Source organism: Panicum virgatum, chromosome 7K, assembly GCF_016808335.1.
Source record: "Panicum virgatum strain AP13 chromosome 7K, P.virgatum_v5, whole genome shotgun sequence".
Taxonomy (NCBI): domain Eukaryota; kingdom Viridiplantae; phylum Streptophyta; class Magnoliopsida; order Poales; family Poaceae; genus Panicum; species Panicum virgatum.
Window position 1 is genome coordinate 14,657,925 of NC_053142.1, and position 16,006 is coordinate 14,673,930.

Genomic DNA, 16,006 nt, shown 5'->3' on the forward strand with positions numbered 1-16,006 from the left:
ATCTCGGCCTTCCCGGGGTGGATTCAAGTGGGGATTGGGTCGGGACGCATCTAGGCGACATGCGTGATCCACTGATGGCTCTAGCGAGGCACGGGATGGCCCGGGGCGGCGCGCGCATCAGCGGCGGCGGGTGGGCATGGCGGAACATCGCCGGCGTGAGCTCGTGCGGCCACAGGGTTGCGTTACAGGATAAAATATCTAGTGTAAAAGCACGGCGGGGAACTGGGGGTGCTCACCGAGCTTGGAAAAGGTCGGTGGCGTGACGCAACGGCGCCGGCGGTGAGGACCTGCGGCGGAGACGGGGCGGAGCTCGCGGTCCGGGTGCGGTGGCGTCCCTCCGGGTCCCTGGGCTCCTCGATTCGGTGCGCGGTCAGGCTGTGGAGGTGAACTGAAGGTCAGGGCGGAGCGTAACACGCTGGCGACGTGAAATCGCGGTGGCGACAGAGCTTACCTGCAGCGAGGTCTCGAGAAAAATTCCCGTGCGCGCAGGCCACGGAGTCGGGAGTGGAGGCTTTGGTGGGTTTCCTGGGCCCGATTTGAAGCTGTCGTGGGGTGTTGCAGGGCCCGGGACGCAGCATGACGGCGTGGCCGCGGCGGCGCAGGGGAGCGGCGCGGGGCGGAGCTGCACAGGCGAGGCGAGCTAGGGTTACGGGGTGGCGCGTGGGTGGATTGGTGGGCGCAGAGGGTACGCGGGGCGGTTTAAAGAGGAGACCCGAGATTCTCGGCGTGCGGGATAGTAGGGGAGTGCCGGAGATCACGGCAGTGATCTCACATGCGGCCGGTGTGCGCGCGGGGGAAATGGGAGGTGGGGGATGACATGTGGGCCCGGCCTGTCAGCGAGAGGGGGCGAGGTCCCGGGTGACGCGCGGGCTGCGGGAGCGAAGCTGGCTTGCAGGTGGGTCCGGGGGCGCGGCTCAGGGTGGTGCTGGGCTGAGCGTGAGTGAGTGGGCCGCTGCGAGAGGCGGGGTTGGGCTCGCGGCTCTGGGCCGGACGCGGGGAGCGGAGTGGGCCGAGGAAGAGAGGGAACACTGCTGGGCTGGGTTTAGATGGGTTGAGGGGTTTTTGGGTTTCTTTTCTATTTCTCTCTTTCTAATTCTAAAACAATCAAACACATTTGAATTCAAATAAAATTTGAATTCAAACCACACTCAAATGAGTAAAATAAATGCACCAGCATGAATGCAACATTAGAAGTAAGCCTATGATAAAATTTTAACTACTTAAGGAACAAAATTTTAGATTAAATGCAAGTCTAACACAATAAACCGTAGAAAATTAATTAAAGCCAATTAAATTTATTATAAATTGCTGAAATTTAAATTAGGGTGTTACATCTCTGCTCCTTGGCGTCGTCTCCCGAATTGATCTCTGCGTCAACCTTGGGGAGGGGTCTTTAAATAGCCTCAGGGAACCCTAGGTCAAAGGGGAGGCCGAACCGACCTAAAAAAGGGCTGGGCCGGCCGGCCCGGCCAGCCTGGCTCATTCCTTCGCCGTCTAGTGTCCTTCTTTCTCCCCAAGTCTCCTGGAATCTTCTAGAGTTTATGCCTTTCATGATTGCACCCCATTTGACATCGTTATCTTTGAGATTTCTTCGAGGAAAAGGATAGGATGGAAAATCCTTCCTTAAATATCTCTTTGCTTTGCTTAGCCCCGAAGTATCTTGATCTTATCTTGTGGGCTTTGTCCTTTGGGCTTCATTGGAGGGTGGATGTGCATGAACGGGCCTCTAATCATCATGGCTTTCGATCCTTTGTTCGGGCTTTGGCCTTCATCTTTCTTCGTGTCATCGCGTGATCGTGGGCCTCATAATTTCATGCTCCAAAATTGGTCAAAAACCTGCAAAAACGAAGTACTTCCAAAATATATGTGCAAACGCGAAAACGACCAATAATTGGGCCAAGGTTAGGATGGTTAGTGATTCTGATATTAAATTCATCCCATTATCAAAGTTAAACAGGGGATAAAATGGATACTTATGGAGCGCCAACATTCCCCCCATGCATAAACCTTGCTCGTCCTCGAGTAAGTCTTTGATAAAAATAAGCGCTACCTTTCAGTGTCCAATCCCTACACTCGATCATACACGAGAAAACACAATGCTCCCAAAATATTTTGCAGTTAATAGTTCAAGTTGTAACCAGCTTTTTCAATGTGAAAGGTAGATACAAGTTAAATGCTTCCCCACAATTTTTAAGCACATGCTCTCAAAATTAAACAAGTCTCAGAATTAAGAAAGTAAGTTCCATAATTAATGCTAAACCAAGATCAATAACTTAAACCTCATTGCAATTTGCTCATGGAAACTCTCAGCTCATCTTGTCTCTCAAACTTGCTAGAACTTCCTCCTTTCTTTCTCTCATATGTATGTGTGAGGCTTTATTTGGAGCTCTGGAAAGGTTAGTCCTAACAAAAGATATTATAATCAAGATATTATCAAAACAAGAAATACTTCTTATGGATTTACCGAGACTCGTCAAAAAGACCATTGGAAAATATTTTTTATTATGGAGAGGGAGAGAATGGAACACACACTTTAGATGGTGGACATGTGCAAATGGCAACGGTTGATCCCAAGACACAACTGAAGTCCTTGTTATCGGATTGCACATGGTTGGAATAATTGAGTATAGAATAATCTTCAAAGTACCTGGAGTTTAATGAAGCTAAAGGAACCGAGGAGCTTTTCATCATCATTCATTTTTTTTCTTTCCTTCTTTTTGCTCCTCAGAACCGTTGGCAACACAATGCACTTACTCCACCTCCCCCCCATGCTTGAACGTTTGCTTGTCCTCAAGCAATGAAGTGATGATAACTTGATGGAGTGAGTGCACAAAACCTTTATCAATTCTCTGGACTCAACTTTGGAATTCAAGGGAGCATCTCCTCGTGAAAGATTGAAGCCAACAGAGGAGGAAAAGGGGCAGGCCGGCCGTCCTAGGGGTGTTGAGCCGGCCGGCCTACTTGCTGTAGGCCTCCACTTCTTCGGATTTTTCTCCTGCGAACTCTTTGATGTGTCCCAAGCTTATGTTTTACTGAATTTTGCTCTTGATTCCACTGTTTTGCCGTAGAAATAAAAATATATACTCAATATATAGGTTGGGGTCAAGGAGGTGTTTCACAAAAAGATGTTTTTGGTTAAGGGTGGATATCCAGCGAGGTTTGCGATGTTCCCGGTATAGAAACTCACAATGCATGGATAGAATGGCTAGCAAAAGAGAGGTACGCAAAAATATGGAATGGTCAGCTTCTTAGTCTCGTACCAAAGAAGATAAATCCTGAATTAATTCACCTGAAAATAATTCTTGCTCTATGGTTTGTTATGATATATCATTTAGGCTTGTAGAAGGGTAGAACAATTGCAAAAGGTATCATTGACAAGGTTAGCTCAAAATTAAATCCAAATTAAATTTTCCTTGACAAGTTTAAGTAAGAGAGCAAGAATAAAAGATATGGGCCTTAATTTGTCATAACCTCCACAATTGAATTAGCTGGCATTTAATTAATTTTCAGATCATGTTAGAGAGAGCATTAGTTTAATCATGCATAAACCAAGCACAAGAAAGTAGACAAAGCGGTAACAATCATCATATTTTAACATGGCACAAACTTCCTATCATGATCGCTAACCATAGCATTAAAGCGTGAGTGATGCATATATTTATCATGGTGATGAAAGCAAAAGAAAACAATTTGCACACATGCTGAATAAAATAAAATAGAAAATTGCTACGCACACACAAGCTTGCACACATGCTGAAAATGAATGAAAAGAAATAGAAAAATCCAAACCACACGTGCAGCATTTTATTCATGGTCTTGCCGTCGATCACTCTCCTTGATTGGCTCTTGCGTTGTATCCTTGGTCATAATACTGCTGAAATGCTCCTCCATTAAATTGTTCCGATGGCGCCAGGCCTAGAAGTCCCATTTGATATGCGATTCCCGTGGTTCCATCTTCTAGTTGGGTTGTGTGCCTCCGGATGGCGTCTATATCTTCCATGTTTCTTCTTGCATAGGCACCCATGATTCTCATTCCTTGTTCTGGTTGAGGGAGGTCAAAATATTGTGCTCCAAATAATGGGTCGGGCATCTCTCCTTGGTATGACGAGGGTGGGTAGCCGTAGTTGCTAAATGGTGGGGGCGCCGCCGCAGCATGCCCCCATGCTTGATCTTGGTTTCCTTCCCATTGACTCGTCCATCCTTGCGGGTATCCTTGTCCACTTGATGCACCTTGAAATTCTTTCCTCCAATAAGCAGAACTTGGCAGTGGAAGGTTTACTTCCAAGTCTTCTTGTTGTGCCGATGCCGATGTTCCTTCAATTAACCTTCCTCTTTTTGATTTCTTCACCTTTTTTCCAATATTTTCAACTCGCCAATCAGTCCTCCCTCTTGCAAATAATTTCAGCCTTTGATCGGGGAGGGAAATATCCATCTCAGAATTAGTGAATCCCTTCTTTTCATCCCCTCCGATATAATGGCCTTGCCTCAAATGTTCAATCCCAATATCCCTTCCCGGGACATAATATTTTTGGATCACTCGTAACCTCGGATTCATGGCTCGGGCTATCATTGTGAGATAACACCCCGAACCATCTTCTCCCGTGCCGGATGATGCTTCACAAATCCACCTTTCAACCATGATGTAGGTGGGATCAATCACTTGTTTCTTCACCAATGCAGCATACATCCAATTTAATTCTTGGTCGGTGACCTTCGATTCTCTCATCCTCCCGAGAATTCTTTTGCTCAACCAAGAGTGGAATATTTGGAGGGTCACATTACTTATATTTTTCCTTTGGCGGTTGACATCTTTTGCTATCTTTCTCCAAAATTCATCAAGCTCTCCATCTTCAACTTGCACCATTTCATATGCATTACTTTTTAATCCGAACAAACTCCCTATTTCTCCATAGGTGATGACTTTCTCTTCATTCTTGAGCCTAAATTTCAGACATGGAACTTCTTCATCATCCACTACTTCCGTTGTTTTCTCCAGTGTCATAAACATCTCGAGAGCCACCTCTTCTTGCATGTCTACCGTGACACCATCGGAAAATAACTTCCAACCGATGTTCTCCAAGAGCTCATAGATGTCATGATGAAATCCCAGCTTCTCTAATGCTTTATCATCAAAATCATAATTTGCTCGCAGTCTTCCCTTCATGAACTTGAGCCTTTCTTCTTCTTCCTTCGACAAGATAATAAACCCATATTCTGAATTCTTGGGCTTGTATGGTGGTGGTGCGGATGACCTTGTCGAACGCCGTGGAGGAGGTGGCATCCCTTCGGTGAATCTCATGGAGGAGCTTCTTGGTCTCTCATCCCACCTAGGAGCAACATGTCGCTCTTCGGTGCGGGGTGGTCTTCCTCCATGCTCCGCGGGGACTCAGAGACCGAGTGCCTCCGCGAAGAACTTGGTGATGCGTCGGATGTTGATGAATGCGTCCTTCTCCTCCCGGCGATGAACTTCATGAGGCCACTCATGGTGACTCCTTGCTGCACACACTCAAAAACAAACACACCGGGGGTTTCTTGCCGGCGGGAGAAAAATATATCGAAGAGTGGAACAAACTAGGATTTGTGGTGAATTTTCTGAGATTTTTTGAGTAGATTTTGGTGGACAATTTTTTTCAGGGCTCTAACTGATATTTCTTGAAAAACATAAGCAAGGAACTGAATGAGGAGCATACCTGTCAAAGGGGAGCACCAGAGGGCTTAAAAAGGGGCCAGGCCGGCCGGCCTAGGGCCTTGGGGCCGGCCGGCCTAGGGGTTTCCTGGCTCTCCTCCACTTCAATTTTCTCTGGTGGCTTCCTGGTGCAATTATTCGCGTCTGTCCAGTACATCTTTGGTGCTTTGCACCGTCCAAATCCTGTGAACCACTCCTTTGCCTTTGATGTCCACTTGCAACATTATTTCTTCACTTTGTGTCATTCACCTTGTCCCATGCTTAATCATTCATCACATGGTGCCTTCTTTGCTGAAAATCACATGTCCTTCCCATGCATGGCTGCTCCCTCCTTTGAATTATTTGCATGTGGTGGTAGGTAGAGAGCACAACTCTTTCCCATGAACTCACTTTGATCAATGGATGTTAATCAAGCACATAAACCCTTTCCAAATCATGCTTAGATGTTTAATCCTCCTCTAACTTCGAAATTTCAGAATTGACTCAAAGCATGCAGTGAGTTTAAATGAATAATCAGAGGGGAATTGAAACATCTTTACATTTGTAAGTCGAAAAATATTTCCCGATTACATTAATTTTGGTTGCACCGGAACCGTTCACTTTCATGAATTGACAGCGAACAATATCGAATTCAACCGTGTGTATTGGGTTTAGGTTCTAATTTTTGCCAAAATGAGAGAGAGATTTTTGAAAAAAGGAATAAATAAAGTTAGGAAAATTCAAATCCTATGGTAATGAAACTGAAAATTCTCTCTATGTTTGCGCGAACCTACGCATCAAGAATTCAAATAATATAAACATAGCGCGGCTCTACTCGTGTGTTTTATCTCAACTTGGTCCGGCCGTCATGGACAGGACGGTTGCCAAAAATGGGTATGGAATTTTGGATGCGGCTTTCTCAAGAAGAGGCAAATAAATCATAGGATGGCTCATGTCATTGGTTTAAAATAAGAAATATCATTGGAATGACCGAGCGAATAGAATTAAAATCGAATTGTTCGACAGAACGACCAATTGTTCAAAAGTATATCATGTTCTTGCGAAGCAAAATTCTCGACTCACTTACCTAAACCTTTCGCGGGTTGTCCTCCCGACAGCTTATTCTTGACTCGATGAATGGGTTGAACTCCCGGCAGCTTTATTGTTGAACCGACGAACGGGTTGCCTCCCGCAAAGCGCTTCGTTTATAGTCTATAGCTAGACTTTCTTCTTCTTCACTTCGGACCAATGCTCGGTGATGGTGCTGCAGTCTTGGGTACCCACTTCCGCACAATCCTTGGTGCGGGTTTGTCTTCTACATTAGTCGTCTTTTTGGTCTTCACAGGTGGGCTTTTAGCTTTCTTCTTGACGGCTGCAGCGATCTTATTTGTCGCGATGGACGCGATGACTTCTATCTCCTTCTTCGCTTCCTTCTTGTTCGGCTCCTCTTCTTTCTTTGGCTTCTCCTCTGTGACACGGCGGTGAGGCGGAACATATTTGACATTGATCATGTTGCATACCTCGAGGCGTGGACGAAACTTGAATTCGCTTGTGGTGCCATTGATGTCGAATTTTATCTCCCCCTTGCCAACGTCGATGTTTGCCCTTGCGGTCTTGAGGAAAGGCCTCCCAAGTATGAGAGGTGCCTTGCTCCCTTCTCCCATATCGAGAATCACAAAGTCAACGGGGACTAAGTGTTCTCCAATCTTCACGGGCACATCTTCGGCGATTCCCAAAGGATAGCGAACGGAATTGTCCGCTAACTCTAGGCACATGGCGGTGGGCTCCGGCTTCGGTAAGCGTAGCTTCTCAAACACATTCCTTGGCATGACACTCACACTTGCACCGAGATCACAAAGTGCTCTTTCGAACATAAGAGATCCAATGGAACACGGGATGGTAGGACATCCGGGGTCCCTCTTCTTTTCAGGAGCTTCATTAGCGATTGACGCGCTACATTCCTCGGTTAGCTTGACAGTGCTTGGCGGTATCTCGCGCTTGTTTCCCATGATGTCTTTGAAGTAGCGAGAATACATCAGAACTTGTTGAGCGTCCAAGAGTGGCATGTTGATGCTCAACCTGCGTACCATGTCAACAAATTTGTTGAATTGCTCATCTTCATGTTTACCTTTGTGGTATCGTGGCCTTGGCGGTAGAATCTTTGTGTCTATGTCATCTAGCTCAAACTCCGGCTCTTCGGTGACTATCTCTGGCATAGGAGTAGGTGCCTTCTCCTTGATGATGGTCTCCACTTCAACTCTTGGCTTAGGCTTCCTTGCTCCCGCTGCATGTTCGGGTTCTTCGATCTCCTTTCCCGAGCGAGTTTGAATTGCCTTAGCCGTCTCCAGACTTTGAGGTTGCCCGAGCAATTTTCCTTCGTTGCTAGATAGGCGTCTGGCGAGCTGGGCTACTTGTGTCTCTAGCATCTTCATCATGTTGAGTACTTGAAGGTTAGAGCTCCTGACCTCCGTCACCTTGCAATCAATGTTTTGCAAGATTTTGTCCATAGCCTTGAACTTGGTGATGGTGTCCTTGTGTAACACCCGGTTTATAAAAGGACATAAACCGAGCAATCATATACGTGCCAGGATCAAGTCACACGTATATACAACAGAATGAACAGTATATCATAGCACATATCACGTAAAAAGATATAATGAAGCGAATATGAATGTTATTTATTACATTAATGACAAAAAATGTCTGATACAGCGGAAGCGAAGTACAAATACGATAAAAGCTCTCCGAAGCTGAGCAGGGCGCCACAGGGACGTCGACTGGGAGACGAACGCCTAGAAGTCCTCGGAGTCCTGGTAGCGCTGAGCGAACTCCCTCGTGTCGGCAGGAACTGAGCAGCAGTAGCGTAGCCAAGAGGAAAAAGTAGAGAAGAGGCAAGGGTGAGTACACAACTTGTACTCAACAAATATAACACAAACTATGAGGCTCTAAGGTTGGCTGACTGACTGCAGTAGCTTTTAAGTGTTGGCAAAATTTTATTAAAGCTATTTACTACGAGTTGATGAGTTACCATAAACCCAGTTACATAGTAATTAATTAGAATTAATTATGGAACTACTGAAAACCATACCAAAACCACACCAAGGTAACCCCGAGAGGCACCTCCCTCGTCGGAAGAAGATAACCCCACTAATCAAAAGGAGGATCTGGGCCGCTCATAACCGTGAGCATGGCTAGTATACTAGTTTTACACTCTGCAGAGGTTGCACAACTTTACCCACAAGTCATGAGCTACGCTAGTTGTTCATCACACTTCCTTAGGTGAGATGACTAGCAACTCACTACGAGGCCGTTACAAAGGACACATTGGTAAGGTGTAACCGCTAAGGATTCAGTCAATGCAACGATGGTGTCCACCTCGAGGGGGTACAAGACACACAGACCAGCCTCGTAGCCTGACCACCATTGAAGCTCGACTCCCCTCTTGCCCCGCAGGTAAGTTACTCCCGAACCAAAATGACCTAATTAGTAAGCCAAGACCGTCCCATTCCAGTCTTGTGGTAGCGCTGTTGTCCCAGGTTGTCGCTCTATGAACCGGTCCTTATGGAGAGTGGCCAACCAAGCACTAAGCACTGTGCTGGCCCCCTAAACCATGTTTCTAACAAAACCAATTTTAACGAGAAGTGAGCCACTCAAGCCACACAGAGTGCCACTCTCAGAATTAAATTCAAGTAAACCATTAATCAAATTAATTAAAAAGGACCAGTATGTGTTATAGCGCAGCAACCTAGCACATCTAACCAAAAATGCAACCCAAAGGTATATATAAAGGATATAAAGTGGCTAGGAAAGTCCTTATAGGCATACAGTATTAAAATGCAGAATGAAATTGTATTTAAAAGTGATGGGTTGTTCATGTTATACTTGCCTTCCTCGTACTGCTCCTGCTGCTGCTCAAAGTGCTCAGAAGACGGCTGCTCCGGGTACTGGTACTGGGGCTCCTCAGATGGATCAGCGTCTACTCACGAACACATGGCCAAAAACAAGGCACAACAATAAGCATACAAGCAAACACTAACAAAAGCTAAGAAACAGTACATCAATACACAAAAACAGCACACTAAACTAGTCTAAAACTATTCTACGTGTTACAACGATTGCGTGGACATAAAGAACGCCTAAAACGGAGCTAAAACGCATATTCCAGGCTAAAAACAAGTTCTAGGGGCTTATCTGCGAGAAAAACTAAGTTACAGGGGGTTTTCTGCAAAAACCGAGGGTCTATACATAATTAAACTAAAACTCTGGGTCTAACTCGCGAAAACATCAAGTCAGGACGGCGGGTTCTATTCTGGGAAAGTTCAGGGGGGTTCACGTAAAAATCTGGACCAAACTAGAAATAGTTTTACCCAGTCCTGGACTGCGGGTTGAAAACAAGGAAAGTGGGGGACTCTTATGCAAAAAGAGCGGGCCGAACCGGTATCTTCAATTCTGGGCCGTCAGATCGCGATCTGGCGGATCAGATCGGATCGGCCCAAGTTCTAATCGGGGCCGTTGTTTCAGGATCGGGCGGCCACGGGCGAAGGGCGAGCGGGTGGCGGCGCGGCTCGCCGGAGCAGGGGCTTCCGCGGCGGCGCTTCACTGGAGATGCCCAATCCGGCACTCTGGGGGTCAATCCGAGCGGGGCTTTGGCCTAGGAGGACCAGCACTTCATGCGTGATCCACTAGAGCCTTCTGCGCGGGTTGGGGATGGCCGAAGCGGGGTGCGCAGCCGTGGGGGTGGTCCTGCTCGGCGGCGCTCACCGTCGCGAGCCCGTGTACTCGGTTCTGGGCTCGGGTTCGGGGCGCAGCAAGGAGCGTGGGTGTGTGCAAGTCTAGAGTGAGCCTAAGCAAGGCCTATGCGAAGTGGGGTGGTGTTGCAGCGGGTCCGCCACGGCGGAGCGGCACCACGCGCGGGGGCGGAACGATGTCGAGCCTCGTCCCGGCCTCCGGGATGGCCCACGGACCCTAGGATCTACTGCAAACTAACGAGGGAGGGTCTGGCGTGCTCACCGTGGGTCGGGATTGGACGGGGAAGCGGCGCAGGATCGTCGACGTTGTCGGGGGAGGGCGGTGGCACACGGCGGAGTTGGGGAAGGAGCTGCCGCGGGGCATCTCCGGTTCCTGGACTTCGCAGATCGACCCGTGGAGTTCCTGCGAGGGAGTCACGGCGGTCAGGTCGGCCTGGGATGCTCCGACGGTGTGGAATTGCCTCGGCGGAGTCGCTTACCGGCGGTGGGTGCTCTGCTCTGGGCAGGGGCAAGGCGGTGGCGCTAGGGTTTGAGGCTGCGCTGCGGAATGGGATGACGGGTGCAAGGGGTCCGCTGGGCGTTTAAAGGGCAAGGCCGGGGATCTCGGCGTGCGTGCCCCAGAAGGAAGGCCCACCGGGGATCTCAGCGTGACGAGCGCAGCCGTTGCGCGAGGTTGAGGGAGAGCCTGGAGGGTGGGGCCGGCGGGTTAGCGAGACGTGGGGAGCGGCCGAGCGCGAGCGTGCGGCGCGCTGGCCGACGGGTAGGGCCGCCCCATCGGTCGGGTGTGTGCGCGCGGTGCGCGTCGGGCTGGAGCGAAGAGAGGGAGTGAGCGCTTGCTGGGCCAGGAGAGGAGGGGCGCGGCCGACGCGGGCTGAGCGCGAGCGGGAGGTGTGTGGGCCGTGCGGGGGATGGCATTGGGCCAGCGCGGGGACAGAAGCTGGGCTGGCTGGGTAGAGGGAGAAGTGGGCCGGTGTGGTGGGAAAGAAAGGAAACGGGTTGGGCCCGGAGTGAGGGAGTGGGCCGAGGCTGCTGCTGGGCCACGGGGCGCTGCTAGAGTTTAGATGGGTTTAGGGGTTTTGGGCTGGGTTAGTTTTCTATTTATCTGGGTTTTTCTCTTTTCTATTTCTAATTCAAATATATTTTGAATTCAAATACAAATTTGAATTCAAACCACACTCAAATATTTAAAACTATGTACCAGCATGAATGCAACACCAAAATTTAAACCTATGATAAAATTTTAATTACTTAAGGAACAAAATTTTTAGATTAAATGCCAACTAAACATAATAAACCTTAGAAAAATTAAATAAAGCCAATTAAATTTACTATTAAATGCTGAAATTTAAATTAGGGTCTTACACAATGAACTTGGTGACGGTGTCCTTGTTGATCTTGCCTTGCTCCTCCATGAACTCCTTCAATTGTATACGTAGAGGCACCGAGTTTTGAATGGAAGAGCTTGCATTAAATTGGGGTCTACCTTGCCCGTAGCGGAAGTTGGTTGGCGGAATCCATTCTCCCTTCTTCATGTAGTCTAGCATCTTGGCTTCCTCCGGGCAATTCTTTTGGACGTGGCCGTACTCTCCACATTCTTCACATGTAGACCTTGCTTCGGCCGCCTTCAAATCAATAGCTTGGGCTTCTCTCTTTTCCACTTCCATCTTCTCCAACCTTCTCATGAGCGAGTCGATCTTCCCTTCTAGCACTTCTTCACGCTCCACTTGCAATACACTCTTCGCGGCGCCCACGGCTTGGAGTGGTTGTAGGCGCCCCGATGATGCCCATGCGTCATTGTCCGCCACCTTCTTGAATAGCTTGAAAACTTGAGTAGGCGTGAGCTCAATGATACAACCTCCCGCCGATGCGTCAATGATCCCCCTTGATGCAGTAGTGAGGCCTTGATAGAACTTCTGGACCACATCCTCCCTTGAGAACTTGTGATGAGGTACGGCGCAGATGTAGTCATTGAAGCGCTCATAGGCTTCCGCAATAGTCTCCGTCAGGGCTTGCGCGAATGTTGCAATCTTGTTGCGCAGAATCTGGGTCTTGCCCGGCGAGTAGAACTCCGTCATGAACTCTTTCATCAAGGACTCCCAATTTTGCACCGTGCGCGGTGGTAGAGAATGAAGCCATTGCAACGCTCTCCCAAGTAGAGAGAACAGAAAGAGCCTCGCTCTTATTTGATCTTGAGTCATCCCTTGCATGTCGAAGGTGCGGCATAGTTGGAGGAACGCTTGAACATGTAGATTAGCGTCTTCTTTTCCAGTGAAGGGCGAGCTTTGCACCATCCTTATGATTGAAGTCTTGATCTCAAATGGAACTCCAATGTTGTCGAGATTTTGGATCGGCAAATCCCGAACGTCCGGAGTGCATAGCTCTCCGATCGTATGCTCCTGCTCCGGTAGCGCCATCCCTTAGTGAAGTGGCACCTCCTTTGGACTTGTGGGTGGAGTTGCTTGAGGTGAAGACGATGAACCGTCGGCTTCGACTTTTGGATCTACTAGTTCCGGCTTCCTTGATCGTGCTTCTCGTCTCCTTGGCCTGTAAATTTTTTCTGGATCATCCACAAAATTTTCGGGTTTGTTGGAGAGGCTCCCGTCCATCTCCTATTAGGGGTTAGTGAAAAAAAATATATACCAGATCTAAAAGATGAATATACAAGATCTAAAACATAAAAGAAAAATAAAGCAAAATAAAGCAAACTCTAGATTAGATTGATTTTCGTGGAATAGATCAGTTTTTTTAGTTAGCTCAGAAAAATAAGAGATCTAAAAAGGTCAAAAAGAAAAATCAAGAAAAAGAAATATTTACGAATGCAAGTAAGATTGGATCTTAAATCGATGATTCCCCGGCAACGGCGCCAGAAAAGCTTGTTGACGCTCCTTAGCGCCCCCGATTTATATACCGCAAGCGCACGGTTTCGTGTAGCTTTTCCCTCAGAGTATTACCCCAAGGTTTATCAATCCACGGAACCAAAGAGACAAGAAACAATCTACTAACATAGAGATTCCTTTGTGTTGAGATGGTGAAAACGAATCTAATCTACTAAAAACGACAAACACCGAAGGTAGCAAGAGAAAGTTAGAGATAACCAATCTAGATCACCTAGATCATGCATATGTTGTAGTTCCAGCTAGATGTAGTGAAGTAAGATAGATGTGAATCTCAATGAAAAGCATCTTTAAACTCAAAATCTCCAATCCGATCCCTCGATACCCCACCTACTTAGTGACAACATCCTGTCACGACGCCATCCCTTTCGACAAAAGTACCCTGAAGCAAGTTGAACCCCCATTGGTAGTTCAGCCATGAACCTCTAGCCACCATGACTACAAGATCATGCTAAGCGATCTATCTCGATAATAGATCTAGGATGAAGCAAACCCAAAGAAAAGAACGAAATCGAAAGAGAGAACATGGTCGCTAAACATTCGGAATCACAAATAACTTCACCATGAATGATTGTACATCACAAGATCACAACCAGGGCCCTACCTTGATCTTGATGATCCTAGCTCCAGAACTCTGACGTGGTCTTCCTTGCAAGGTTCCCACGTCGTCTAGGGAATCCACTAGACAACTAGTGTAACACCTGGTTTAAATTCCATCTTTAATAATAAATTTAATTGGTTTCATTTAATTTTCTAAGGTTTATTATGATTAGTCTTGCATTTAATCTAAATTTGATCCTCAAGAAATTAAAATTTATCATAGGGTTAAAATGTTTGTGCATTCATGCTGGAGCATCTCTGTTATTTGTTTGAGTGCTAGGGTTGAATTCAAATTTGAATTTGAATTCGAATTCAATTAGGTTTGAGTAGTGTTTGAAATAGGAAATAGGAAATAGAAAAGGAAAACCCATAGCAAAACCCAGCATCCCAGCCCAGTCCCAAAACCCCGGCCCAGTTCTCCCTCTCCTCATGGCCCGTTTCTTTTCTCTGAGCCCAACCCGCTCCTTTCTCCTCTCTCCTTCCCAGCCGGCCCGCTTCCTCTCCCCGCACGGCCCACACCCGCGGCCCATCCCTCCGCACGCGTGCGCCCCGGCCTGGCCCGCACGGCCCACTCGCCCGCACCGCGCTCTCTCGCCTAAGCCGCTACCAGACCGGACCCACCGGTCAGCTCCTTAGCATTCCTCTGCCCGCGATCCTGCGCCGAGCCTCTGCTCCACCCGCTCGCCTCGCTCCTCTGCGCCGTGGACCAGACCGCACCACCCTATCTCGTAAGCGCCTGGTCAGCCGCCCAGCGCCCTTATGCCTCTAGAAGTTTCCCCACTGAGCCAAGATCATGCCGGGTCGTTCCACGATCTGCTTTTCGCGCGCACGGAGCCAATCCCGAGTTTCTCGCCGGCCTTCCATCCCGGGCAACCACGTCCAGGTTCACGCCTCCCTTTTTAGCACGCGGCGCCCTCTCCTATGATCTAATCCCTCCACGCCACCGTCACCACCGCATCCCAGCGCCACCACCTTGCCTTGCCTCTATTCGGAGCAGAGCACCCGCCGTCATGGTTCCGCACGCCCGGGCCACCTCCGCCACCAAAAGTCGCCGCAGGAGCTCCGCCTTGGTGTCAGGAGTGTCACCGCGGCCACCATCCCCGACATCGACCCTCGTACGCACGAGATTTTCCCCGGGACTCCGCACCGGTGAGTTCTATGCGTCGCCGCGATTACTCGCCGCTGGTGATTCCCGGCCACACTGACCCCTTATACACATCCGCAGCAACACACCGCATCAATTCGGGGAGATCCGAGGCCCGGAGCAAGCCCTGCAGCGCCAGTTCCCTGACCTCCGCACCATCCTCGCCACCGGAGCTCGCCGCCAACCCTGCTGTGTCACGCCCCCGGCCGTTTCAAGCCTCAGTGAGCACCCCCTAGTCCCCGCCATGCTTTTACGCTAGTTGATGTAGCCCGTAGCGCACCTTAGCAGCCTGCACGCCACATGCCGGCGAACCCCGCTGTGCAGGGCCGTTGCCGTCGTAGCACACGTCGCCACGGACCTCCCTGAGGCCTGCAAAGGCCTCAAGTGGACTACGCGTGTCACATAGTCCCTTCCCGACCCAAACCCCAGCTCGATTCACCCCGGAAACGCCGAGTTCGAAGAACTCCGGCCGTGCTCCGCCGCGGAGCAAGGTCGCCGGCGAGCCCCGCCGCCGCCCCGCGCGCCCAGTCGATCCCAGCCGCCCGATCTGGAAGCAATGCCCAGGATTAGAACGTGAGTTGATTAGATCTGAGCTGCCAGATCCAGATCCGACGGCCGAGGATCACGCGTACCCCTTCGGCCTGGCACAATTGTTAAAGAGCCCCTCAGCTTTTCTATATTCAACCCGCAGTCCGCGCCCATTCAAAAGTATTTGCAGTTTGGCCCAAAACTTTGCACGGACCCCCCTGAGTTTCTTTAAATTAGAACCCACCATCCACCCTTGGCAGTTTTGCATGTTAGACCCTAGAACTAATGTTTAATTATGTTTAGACCCTCAGTTTTTGCAGAAAACCCCCAGAAACTCTGTTTTTCTTCCAGTTAAGCCCCTAGATCTTGTTTTAGGCCTAGTTTTCGCGTTTTAACTCTGTTTTAGGTGTTCTTTATGTCCACGCGA